Genomic DNA, 12,860 nt, shown 5'->3' with positions numbered 1-12,860 from the left:
CTCACAACCCACCCCTCCTCCCCCTCTCCCCCCGCTCCCTCCCACCATAGTTCCCTCCCTCTGCAGAAAACTCCCAGCCCCCCAAATTCCCGCCCCAACAATTCCTTCCTCCAAAATTCAACAACTTGGGAGTGTAACGTGATCAGAGTACAATTTCTCCCCAGAATTGCCCACCCCACAGAAATTCCCTCCCCCCATATTCCAATGCCAGCAGTTACAGAATGTCCAAATCATTTTTGATGCCAACCATCTCCAACCGGCAGCCATTTCTCACCCCAGCAGTTCCCCCACCCCCCAAATTCCACCCAACAATTATCACAGTACAGCCATTCTCATGTTCTAACCTCAGAAAGATTCCCAGTTGCATTAAGAATTCAGCACCAAATTCCCACCCCTACCCCGGATTTACCCCCCAACAATATCTCAGAACAGCCATTTCAACCTCAGGAAGATCCCAACACCCCATGAATTCCAACCCCAAGGGTTCCCTCCCCCACCCCGGATTCCCACCCCAACAATATCACAGTACAGCATTTCATTTCCAACCCCCCCCCAAAAAGATCCGAGCACCCCAAGAAATGCCCACCCACAAGTTCCACCCAAAGAAAGGTTCCCAACCCCCAAATTCCCTCCCCCACCCATCCCCACACCCCGCAACCATCCCATCCCCACCCTCTTCCCACCCCCCAGCCTCTTTTCCCACCCCCCCCCAAAGCTTTGACAGTCCAAGCCTTTGGCGGTCCATCAGCTTCAGAGTCCCGCATTGCCCCAGCCCAAGATGCCGTTGTGGACCAGCCAGTTTTGGAGGGGCTATAGGGGGCTGGGCCGGTGCTGGTGCCCCCGGAACACTGCCGCTGACTCTCTGGCATGGTGGGGCAAGCGAGGAGACCAGGGCTCCAGGGAGCCGTCTTGGTCGGCTTAATGGCCACGTTTCCTGCCCCAGCAAGTTGGGTCCGGTTTCTTGGTGCGCTCCCGAAGCTCGAGCTGCTGTTGGGCTGTGATGGGCACCCACTCAGGGCACAGTCCTCCTGCTGCCCGCCCACCGTGCTGACACATTGGCCAGCTTGGCCTAGCGCCCGTGTTTGTTTGTGGCCGGGACCATCGGGCAGCGCGGGCAGTTATTCACCTTTGTGGCTGGGCCGCTGCCAGTGTGCTGCTCGTGCACGGTGCTCTTGCTGTAAGTGGTGGTGGCAGGCCGGGCGCTGGGCATTTGGCTGGCTCGGTGCTGTCTTTTGTGCATGTCTGCCAGCCGGCAGGAGATGAATACGGGTGGCAGTGCATGGCGGGTGGAGACCACCGGGGCTGCCTCCGCTGGGCACCCTTTGGATTCAGACGTGAGTGCAGGGCAGCAGAGGTGCTGGGGGCAGCCAGGGGCCGGTCGGCCGTGCCAGGCGGGTGAGAACCACCGGGGCTGCCTCCGCGCACCTCTTTGACAATGTGGCAGTGCAGGGCAGCGAGTGTGCGGGGGCAGCCAGGGCGGGGCGGCCAGTGCAGGCGGGTTGAGAACCAACCCGGGGCTGCCTCCGCTGCACCTCTTGGATCAGACGTCGCAGTTGCGGGTTGTGGGCGTAGCAGAGGTGCGGGGGCAGCCAGGGGGTCGGCAGTGACAGGCGGTGAGAACCACCCGGGGCTGCCTCCGCTGCACCTCTTTGATCAGATGTGCAGTGCAGGGCAGCAGAGGTGCGGGGGGCACGCCAGGGGGTCGGCAGTGCCAGGCGGGTGAGAATCCACCCGGGGCTGCCTCCGCTGGCACCTCTTGGATCAGACGTGCAGTGCGGGCAGCAGAGGTGCGGGGGCAGCCAGGGGGGTCGGCAGTGCCAGGCGGGTGAGAACCACCCGGGCCGCCTCCGCCGCGCCTCTTCCATCAGATGTGCAGTGCGGGGCGACGGAGGCGCAGGGGCAGCCAGGGGCGTCGGCACGGGCAGCTCAGGGATGCTGGCTGCCAGCAGAGCGAGTTGCTGAGGAGCCCTGATTCAGGATGTGTCTCTTTGCCTAGCTCCCTGCTGGCCCCGGAGGAGTCCGAGTGCTCTGTGCTGGAAGAAGAGGAGTCGAGGCTGCTGGAGACATCAGGGCTCAGTGGCTCTGTGGCAGTGATGCGCTGCATCAGCTCTTGCGTTTGGCAGCTGTTTGCAATGGCTTTGGTCCCCTCTCTTGTGACACCGGGCAGGTCCTGCTTGTGCTGGGGGACCTCCAGAGCCGCTTCTGAAAAAGCAAGAACATCCCCCCGAACGATGATGGCAGCCTTCCCACAGCCACTCGGTGCAGGCAGCCACCTCTGGGGGTCACCTCTGCGGAGCACAGTCTCACCGTCAATCCAGGTGAGCAAACGGTCCATTTCCACATCATTGTTGTCAAGTCTGCGGGTGCTGGGTGTCTCTTCTGGAAAAGGCAGAAAATGCCCAGCGGGGCAATGGCAATGCCGGCTTTCCCACGCCCACTCCGTGCAGACACCCCCCCAGCAGCTCTGCTGCCCCTCCGAGAGAGACTCACCGTTGTTGATCCACGTGAGCAGGTCATCGATGTCTGCGTCGTCGTACAGGATGCCTGTCTTGGATGTCACTTCTGGAAAAGGCAGAAAATGCCCAGTGGGGCAATGCCAGCTTTCTTTCCCACACCCAGTGTGGGTGGGTGGGTGGGTGCCAGCAACCCCCCGCCAGCTCTGCTGCCCCCAAACTCACCGTCGTTGAGCCATGCCAGGAGATGCTGGATGTCCGCCACGTCCTCCGGGATGTCTGCGCTCGCTGTGGCTGCTGGAAAAGCAAGGACATCCCCAGTGGGGCAATGCCAGCTTTCCCACAGCCACCCGGTGCGGACAGCCTGCCGCACGCCCCGCAGCCCCCAAACTCACCCCCTGAGTCCAGCGCTGCGGTGCTGCAGCCGAGCGGAGCCGTGGCGGGATGGGGGCACCCGTCGGTGGGCGCTGGGTGCCCCTGGTCCTCCGTGAGCACCACGGCGTCCTGAAAGGGCTCCATCGGCGACTCCCAGGTGGCGGGCAGGGTGCAGGGCACGGGGAGCACCTGCTCCTGCAGTGGTGGTACCTGCAAAAGAACTGGCGGGGGGCCGGGGCGGCCGGGGGCCTGCGGCAGGCAGGTGCCTGCGGGCTGCGGGGGCTCCCCGTGGAACACGGCCCCAGGCCACAGCCCCATCGGCTGCTGGGGCAGCAGCGTCCCTGCCAGCAGGGGATGTCCCCAGCAGTGAGCAGGGGCAGTGGGGGGAGCCATAGCTGGGTGCAGCCCCCCAGGTAGCAGCTGCAGCAGCGGTAAGTGCAGCCCCAGAGTTGGGGGCAGGCCCCCAGGTGGCAGTTGAGCCCCAGTTGGGGGCAGCCCCCCAGGGGGGAGCTGCGCTGCCTGTCCCCAGACACCTGGTACCCCAGGCCAGACAGAGGCCTGAGGCGCCAGGTAGGTGGCAGTGGGGACAGGGAGGGCTTGGGGTGGTACCGGCATCGGTCCGCGGATGGTGGGCTGCATCCAGGCGGGGTCCGGTGGCGGCACAGTCGCTTCAGGGAAGATGGCGTCGGGTGTCAGAGGCACCGTCAGCGCTCCTCGAGGGATTCTCTCTGTGGGGAAAGGCGAAAGTAGGCTCTGGGGTGGGCTCTGGGGTGAGCTCTGGGCGCTGGGGTGGGATCTGGGGCACAGGGCTGAGATCGGGCTTACAGGGCTGGGATCTGGGGCGCTGGGGTGGGATCTGGGACGCTGGGGTGGGATCTGGGTTACGGGTGTGATATCGGGGTTACAGGGGTGGGATCTGGGGCGCTGGGCTGAGATCTGGGCTGTTAGGGTGGGATCTGGGGCGCTGGGGTGGGATCTGGGACACTGGGGTGAGCTCTGGGTTACAGGGGTGATATTGGGGTTACAGGGGTTGGATCTGGGGCGCTGGGGTGAGATCTGGGGCACAGGGGTGGGATCTGGAGCGCTGGGGCCAGCTGAAGCATGGGAGCAGGGGAAGCCTGCTGCCTTACCTGCCATGACAGCTGGAGAGTGGCAGTTAGGGGAGCCCCTCCCCCCAGGGGGGTTGCGTGACCGTTGGGGTCAGCCCCTTTCCCCCGGGCTTGAGATGGTTGCAGTTTTTGTCGCCACAAAGACCTTAAAGACCCTCAAGTCTAAGCACAACCTAACCATACCAGCCTAACTCTAACGAGCCCCTGCTCAATCATGTCCCCGAGCACCACCTGGTTTTCAACACATTCAGGGATGGTGACTGAACCAGCTCCCTGGGTGGAATAGGGAGCCAGCCCATCAGGTCTCCCCTCAGCCTCCTTTTCCCCACACTAAACAGCCCCAGTTCCTTCAGTCACTCCTCAGAGGGCATATTGGCCAAGGCCTTCCCCAGCCTTGTTGCCCTTCTTTCAACCTGCTTCAGCACCTCAACGGCCCTTCTGTGCTGAGGTGCCCAAAACTGAACACTGGACTCGAGGTGAGGCCTCGCCAGTGCCGAGTCCAGGGGCAGGATGACTTCCCTAGTCCTGCTCACCACACCATTCCTGAGCCAGGAATTGTGGTTATGCCATTGGCCTTCTTGGCCACCTGGGCACACTGCTGGCTCATCTTCAGCCACCTGTCCGTCAGCACACCAAGGTCCCTTTCAGGGATCAGGCAGCTTTCCAGCCACTCCTCCCCAAGGAGGACTGGGGGGACGCCTGGGCTTGTTGTGACCAAAATGCAGGACCCGACACTCGGCCCCATTGAAACTCATCCAGTCAACCTGGAAGAGTGAAGAGAGAACAAAAACCAAGCAGGCAAAGAGCAGAGCTGTCCACAGGGGGCAGGGCTTGGGGCAGGGCCTGTGTCGGAGGGTGGTCCAGCACAGTGGTGGCCTCGGGGCCCAGGCTGGAGGGGGCCTGGCACAGTTGAGGCCTCGTGTGGGCCCAGAAGGAAGGGGGCCCAGGCACAGGTAGAGCCTCGGGGCCCAGGATGGAGGAGAACCAGGCTCAGTTGGGGCTGTGTTGGGGCCCAGGATGGAGGAGGATCGGGTGCAGTTCGGGCTACACTGGGGGGGCCCGAGCTGGAGTCGGGCCTAGAACAGTTGAGGCCTGCTCTTTTCCCAGATCAAAGGGATCCCCGGCACAGCCAGGGCCTTGGGGCCCAGGATGAAGCAGCACCAGACACAGTATGGGCTGCATTGGGGCCCAGGATGGAGGAGGACCAGGCACAGTGGGGGCTGCTTTGGGGCTCAGGATGGAGGAGACTCAGGCACAGTTGGGGCTGCTTTGGGGCCCGGGCTGGTGGGAGGCCCGGCACAGCCAGAGCCTTGTGGCTGCACTCCCTCTGTACAGTTCAACCTTGATCCCTAACCTAAAATGGTAACTGTAGTGAAAGGCAGTAGCTGATCCAGCTGCTTTCCTGTGTTTTAATTTTCCTAAGAATGGGGAAGGACTCAAGCTAGTAAACAAAGACCCCTTTCTGAAGAACAGGACTCAGAAAGTATTAGCACAGAGCAGATCTCCCCTTAGTAGGAGAGAAGTAGAGATTCTTCCCCTTAGACAGGCAGCCCTTAAATGAGGGTGGGGAGGGCTGGAGCCAGGCTCCACCCCTTTTTGCCCAGGTGAAATGCTTGCAGGTGTGCTCCACAGCAGAACGTGTTTTAATGAAGCCTGGGAAAGCCTGTGACATCAAAGAATCCTTTCTTCCTTCTTTCTTGTTTGTGTTTGTTGCCTGCAGTTCCAAGCAGGTGGACTCTCAGTGTCTTGCAAGTGACAGCTAGCAGCAGCAGGTCCAGCCAGGAGGCACAGCACCCTGCAACCTCCAGGTGAGTGACAGCAGGCAGGCAGGCTTTTGGGCTCTGCAGGGTCATTGTGTGGAGCATTATGCACAGGAACAGCTGAGTGTAAAGATGATGTCCGAGCTGCAGAGCTAAGCATAACGGAGAGGCCCAGCGGCTCAGCTCGTTTCCCAGCGTGAGGCAGGAAATTAGAGCCACGAGGGATATGCAGACGCTTTCTGCTTTTGTCTGTTGCCTCACTCCTTCTGCCCCTGTCAGAGGGGAGGAACGAGCTGCACTTGCACAGAGACATTGCTCTCACGGCCACTCCCCCCTCAGGTTGGAGCATTCCTGGCTGCAGGATGGGCAAACCGAAGTTCTTGCCTGATTGGGTCTGTGAAGCTTAAAAAGGGAGACAAACTATGGCCTCTTGGCTCATGAAGTGAGAGAGGGGATGCTGTGCTACTGGGCTGCAGTCAAGAGTCTGAGAGAGTCTGTGTTCTATGAGATTTGAGAGACAGTTCTGGGGAGTGTGGGAGCAGTGCAAACGTGCAAGGGTGCTTTTCCTTTCAGGGGCCTTTGTGCAACAGCAGATGTTGATGCCCTAGAAGCACGGTGCGGAGCACATCCTGGGATCAAGGTGCCACGGACTGGAAAATGCTGCTGTGGCGGAGTTCCTGTGTGAAGACAAAACTCCCAGTCCCCCAGAAAAGTGGAGGCAGAAGAGCAGTGACAAGGTATCTACATGTCTATCTGTGTATGTGCACAGCAGGCCCAGCTGCCCCTGCTTCCTCCCTCCACGGGATCTGCTCCTGCTGCTGCTGCTGCTGGAGTCTCCTCTGGCCACGGTGGCGTGGGGCGAGTTCTTGTGTCAAACAGGATCTACCGGTCGTCAACCCGTTGTGACTGGGCCTGATCCCCTGGTTGACCTTTAATTAATCCCAACATTATCCATCCCATAACCTACCCTGGCACTGAGGTAAGGTGCAGTCCATCTGGCCCCGTGGACTCGGGCATCCAGCTTTTGGAGCAGGTCCAAAACCATCTAATTGTGGATTATGCATGGCCTATTCGGGTCCCCATTCCTATCTACCAGCACAGGGGACTGTGTTCCCAGGAAGTAATGAGTCTTGCTATTAAAGACTGAGGCAACGAAGGCATTAAGTACCTCAGCCTTGTCCTGATCCTTGGTCACCAAGTTGCCCTCGGCATCCAAGAAGGGATGGAGATTCTCCCTAGCCCTCCTCTTGCTGTTGATGTATTTACAGAAATATTTATTGTTGCCCTTTACCTTGGTGGCCAAGCTCAGTTCTAGCTGGGCTTTGGCTTTTCTAATTTTGTCCCTGCACATATTTGCTACGTACCTGTAATCATCATAAGTAGCTTGCCCACTCTTCCACAGACCATAATCTGTGGAATCAGCTCCTGCACCTTTAAAATTACTTCCTGAAAGTATTGCCAGCCTTCCTGGGCTCCCACGCCCTCCAAAAGTACTTCCAAAGGGAACCTCTCAACCATGGTCCTAAAGAGGTTCAAGTTTGCTCTCCGGAAGTCCAAGGTGGCAGTTCTGCTGACTCCCCTCCGTGGTTCAGCAAGAATTGAGATATCTAGCATCTCACGATCACTTTGCCCCAGGCGGCCTCCAGCCTTGACATCCCCCACAAGACCTTCTCTGTTAACAAACAGCAGGATTTTGCTTCCCCTTGCTGGCTGCGTCACCAGCTGTGTCAGGAAGTGATCTCCCACACACTCGAGGAACCTCTGGGACGGTTCCCTATCTGCTGTATTATAAATCCAGCAGATGTCTGGGACTTTGCAATAGCCCACAAGAACAAGGGGAGAGACCTTGAGACCTCATGCGGCTGTCTCTAAAGTGTCTTGCCCACCTCTTCATCCTGGTTGGGTGGCCTGTAGCACACTCCCACGATAAGGTCAGTCTTACTGGCCTTTGCTTTTATTCTGACCTAGAAGCTCTCAACCCTATCATCGCCATCCTTCATCTCCAGCCATTCCCATTCTTTCTTAACGTAGAGGGCTGCACCACTGCCTTTCCTGCCTTGCCTCTCTCTTTTGAAAAGTCGCTAGCCATCCATCACAGCACTCCAGCTGTGTGAGTCATTCCACCTCGTTTCTGTGATTTCCAAGTGATTTTTCTCCTGTTGTTTGATTCCAACAAAAGCCACTTAGGATTATTTTTGTTGTTTTTATTTTTTTAATGGCAGGCATTGTGTTTAACTTAAAAACTTAAAAAATGAACGGACGAAGAATAGCTTTGTTTGCATTCTGGTGACTGCTGAGGCTTTGGCTGACGACAGCTTTCAGCTGCACCTGAACTAGGCTGGATTTGTCTCCTGCTCTCCATAGGTGAGTATTTCTCTTGCAGACCTTTGAATCAATGATTCCCCTGCTATTTGTCTCTTCTGGTTGCTGGAGAGAAGAGCTGCAATGTCACATCCTGATCCGTAAGGTGCTCAAGCTTGGTGATTGTCAGTAATTCAGGATATGCTTGCTTTTCTTTAAGTGAACTAAGGGATAAGCTATCATGCTGTGCCATTTCTTTTCCTGTGCGTAATGCCAAGGGATAGGGCTGCAGGTGCCTGCTGGTTCACGGGACATCCCAGAGCTTTGTACACAGCTTAAGTGATGGAACAGGAAAGACTCCAATATGGTAAAAACGTGATTTCTAGTGTTTTGGTACGTATATTCAAGTCAGTATGGGTCCATTTCAGACAGCATCGTCTCACATCTGTTTGTTGTCTCATATCAAACGCATTTTTACTGATTTGGCTACATACATACTCCACCCATAGTTTGCGTATTGTCTTCTTAGGGTGAGGTTTGCCTGCTGAACAGCGATACAAAAGAAGCTTAAATTACAGAAGCAGAGAAGCAGAGACAGTCTAGAGGCTCAATACAGTAGGGATCAGTTAGAGTATTACTTTGAAGTTGTTGTGTTCTGGGTCTTAGGTGGGATGAGAGACGGGTGTGAATGTTACAGCCAAGTGTTTTTCCCTGGTTCATTGCTCACCTGCTGCCATGCAAGCCAGCTCTTCTTTTCCCTGCCTCTGCTTTTCTTGTTGCATGCATATGCATCGCAAAATCTCTGAACAGATTTATTTTCACGTTTTAACAGTGTATAGCTAGAAGTGGGGCTTATCTCATCATCTGATGGAGATTGGTTGTGTATGGGGGAGTTTGCACGAATTATTAGCATCTCACCAAAAGCAAGGAACAGAAAAAGAAAGAAAAAAACACCAAACCACCCTAAAAGCTGCATAAATGACTATAGCTGAGCCAGCAGGAAATATTACCTGCAGTTTGCAGAGTCCTCATTTTGCTCAGCACTGACTGGATGGGGTTAACAGTGACCACTAATGAAGGAGCTCTGCTACCTGTCTGAGCAGTGCTCCAGTCTTTGTTGCTGCGTTATGAATGCACTGCTCCTCCTGCCACATTTCTTCACGCCCTCGGTTGTTATCTGAGCAGTGGTAGCCCCCACGAGCGATGCAGTCAGTGCCTGCTTGCTCCAGGTGCTCCATAAGCACAGCAGAAGGATGCCAGGGGGCTTGCAGGCAGTGTGTGCATGCTGTTGCTCTCTCCAAGAAGCCCCTGTTTTGGCTAGCTGCAGAAGAAACCATTTTTTCCTTGGTCGGATCCTTGCAAACGCAGTGCAAGTGTACAGAACGGTACGGTGTCTAGCTGTCTTTTCGCAGTACGTGCAATGAGGTTATCTATTTTTCAGGCAGAGAAGTGCGTCCAGGCAGTTTGGAGAACTGCTGGCTCAGGCTTCACCTCCACTAAGTCCAAGTTCAGTCACTTTCCTCTGAAGAACCTGCATCAAGCCGTGGTTTTAAGCTGCAGATGGAGTTCTTCTCGCAGGACTGAAGTGCTGAAGCTCTCTGAGCTCCGAAGGCACCCTGAACTCATGTGAGTGTGACTGGCTGCTTTGCTTTTGGCAAGAGACCCTTTAGAGCCCCAGAGTGCGCTGTGCAGAGTCTCTAAGGAGAGGACTCCTGAGGCCGAATTTATTTGTATCCCACAGGAGGCTTTTTCTTGGTTGGCAACGTGCTTAAAAAAGAAAGAAATGCAAATGGGCATTTCCACGTGACTGTATTCTGCTCAGTGCAGTGTCTGCCTGTGTTGCAGACTGAGCTCCGTGGCATTGCAAAGAATGCACCAAAGTAAGTAGTGCAGGAGAGCATTTTTTCCAGTTAGAATGTTGGCCTTCCAAAGCAGGCCTGCCTTGGTTGCACTGGCTTGCATCTCAGCTGGTGTTCTGTTGTCAGGGTTCCCGTATTTCTAGCGGTTGTCAGGGCGGTGGCTCATGACATCGTAAGGCCGTGGCGATGTGACGGTAAGAATGTCCCATGTCAAGTACAAGATGGCTGTGTGGGACGAGGGGAAGCCATGGCCTGACAGCTGCCCTTCTGGTCAGCAGTGGAATTCTGCGGGGTCCATTAGAAGGCCATTTCTCTGTAATGCTTTCTCTGTTGGTTCCAGTCAAGATGTGGCCGTTGTATGAAGTAAGTTTGTGGTTGCTGTGAAGCTGGGAGGAATGTTGACTGCCTTGGGGGTTGAGAGGCCTTGCAGCAAGATGTGGAGAAATGTGAGGGTGGTCCCCATCTGCACGAAGAAGAGCAAGCGCTGCGTTCTGCACCTGGGATGCGGCAGCCCTGGCTGTACGTACAGCGTGGGGGGGGCGAGGGGCTGGAGATCAGCCCTGCCAAAAGGGAGGGATCTGGGCGTTGTGGTTGCTGACAACTTGAATCTGAGCTGGCAGTGTGCCCTGGGCACAGGGTTTGAGTTTGGGTGGTCCTTTGGGGAGCCAGGGGTTGGACTTGATGGTCCCTGTGTCCTTTAAGAAGGCCGAATAGTCTTTCAGTGATTGTTCTGGGCAGCTCACACCACTGGGTGTATAATTCATTTCACTTGGAATTTCAGGGTCAGACATAAATGTTATTATCTGCTTTAGAGAAAGAAGTGGGAGGCTGAACTGATATTGGAAAATGAAAAATGTTTAAAATGTTTTTTGCAAGATAAGCCCTCAGCAAACAGTCGTCCTGTTCCACTTTTGGCCAGTCTCAGATGCTTGTCTTCCAGAATGTCTGCGTGTGGATGAATCACAACAGGATCCTGGGAACTTTTAAGAAAGGTAGGAAGGAGGAACCGGGGAACTACAGGCCTGGTGAGCCTCACCTCTGTGCCTGGGAAGATCATGGAGCAGATCCTCCTAGGAGCTATGTTAAGGCACACATGAGACAAAGAGATCCGAGACAGCCAGCATGGCTTCACCAAGAGCAGATTGTGCCTGACCAATCTGGTGGCCTTCTGTAGTGGAGTGATGGCTTTGGTCGACGGGGGAAGGGCTGGTGGATATCATCTACCTGGACTTCTACAGAGCCTTTGACATGGTCCCTCAGCACATCCTTCTCTCTAAATAAAGAGGTATAGATTGGAAGGATGGACTGTTCAGTGGAGTAGGATTGGCTGGCTGGACACAGCCAAAGGGTTGTGACGAATGGTTTTGTGCCAGGGTGGAGGCTGATCACAAGCAGTGTCCCTCAGGGGTTGGTCTTGGGACCTGTGCTCCTCAGCATCTTCATCAGTGACACAGACAGTGGCATCGAGTGCACCCTCAGCAAGTTTGCAGATGATACAAACTGGGCAGTGCAGTCGATAGTCTGGAAGGAAGGGAAGCCATCCAGAGGGACCTGGACAGGCTGGAGAGGCTGTGGGTGTCCCATCCCTGGAGGCATTCAAGGCCAAGCTAGCCCATGTTTGCCTTCTGTAGTTATCAGTGGGGCAAGAGGAAAATGAAGAGTACAATGAAGTACAGAGTGCTTTTCTTGTCTTGTTCAACTGCAAGTTCCTGTTTTCTCAAAGGCAAAAACAATTAAGGCTCAGCAAAAACAATTAAGGCTCAGCAAAAACAGTTAAGGCAGTCATTGTAAGTATTAATTTCTGATGATGGTGGCTGCCTGTGTTTCGGAGGTCACACTTAGTTGAAGCACACTGCGCCTGTGGAAATTCTGCTGAGCAATTAGCAAAAATACCCTTGTCATTAGGAAGAAACAAGAACACTGTTGTCCATAAAGTAATCAGTGGCGTTTAAGCAAGTGACACCTCTTTGTTTTACAGGAGGAAAAAAACTACAGGTGAGCCGTAACATATTAATTAACTGAGAACAAAACGTTAGGAAAGGACAAGACTGTGCTTGAGTTTTCCCAGTAATGAGTGCCTGAATTCCAGAGTGGGTTTCTGAATCTTTGTTTCATCCTACGGGTCCTATGAAGGACTGTGCCATCATTGTAATCTGCATCAGAAATGCCTCCTTTCTCAGTGCAAATCCTGCCATTGGATTAAGGGCAAAAATAATGTGCAGAGTAGGACTTCTATAGTACTCCATATTATAGAACTCTAAAGACAGACTATAATACTCTATATTACAGGGACTCTAAATACAGACTGCTTCAACACACTTGGAATCAGCACACCTTTGAATCTGATGCAAAGAGATGCATGTTTGGTTGTTTTGTTTTGTTTGTTTTTTTAAATCTCTTTGAACAGCCAGATCAAGTAGCTGAGCAGCCTCGTTCCAGCTTTTCTGTAAAACTTGAGTCATGAGGAGTGCTTTCTCTAACAGTGGTAGTGTTGGGACACACGCTTCTCTTTTTGCCACAGACTGAGCATTGTTCTCTCTCCTTCTTCATATCTTGCAGGAAAGATTGCTTCACAGTGTAATGAAAAGCTAGTGTCCAGAAGATCACTGCGGCCAGATGCCAATTTTGATGCCCTCGTCAGTAAGACTTGTCCAAGCCCTGATGTATGTGAAACTCATCAGGAGGGAATGCTTGCAAGAATCAGCTAACACAAGTAGCAGCAAGCTTTCAGTGACAGCGTTAAGGAAGGGTGACGATTCAGGCTGGGAGCAGGTATGTCATCACCTGACTTGACCACATGTAACTTGATGCTAGAAATACACCACGTCCTCCCTCCCTGCATGGCAAGAGATGGCTCTCTTCTCCTGCAAAGGCAGCCGAAGTAACTTCTGTGTGCTGACTAGAGAGAGAAAACTTGGTGTCACTCCTTGCAAGTCCTGTGGCAGCCAGATATTGTGTGATGAGAGTTGCTGTCTATTTACTGTGTTTGGTTTCTTTGCTTTG

General features: G+C 54.5%; 1 long non-coding RNA gene across 2 annotated transcripts; it reads left to right on the top strand.

Moving 5' to 3' along the window:
- Positions 1-9,497: 9,497 nt before the first annotated feature.
- LOC121107157 lies at positions 9,498-12,431 on the top strand. Of its 2 annotated transcripts, none has more exons than XR_005840774.1 (4): positions 9,498-9,624; positions 9,740-10,376; positions 10,734-10,849; positions 12,417-12,431. It is a non-coding gene; the product is annotated as an uncharacterized LOC121107157 (long non-coding RNA). The 2 variants fall into 2 exon arrangements; XR_005840775.1 differs by having other exon boundaries at positions 9,507-9,878; positions 9,984-10,376.
- Positions 12,432-12,860: the final 429 nt, after the last annotated feature.

This window comes from Gallus gallus, chromosome 18 (genome assembly GCF_016699485.2).
Source record: "Gallus gallus isolate bGalGal1 chromosome 18, bGalGal1.mat.broiler.GRCg7b, whole genome shotgun sequence".
Classification (NCBI taxonomy): domain Eukaryota; kingdom Metazoa; phylum Chordata; class Aves; order Galliformes; family Phasianidae; genus Gallus; species Gallus gallus.
The sequence above is the reverse complement of the archived record's forward strand: the minus strand, read 5'-3'. Positions and strand labels throughout refer to the sequence as shown.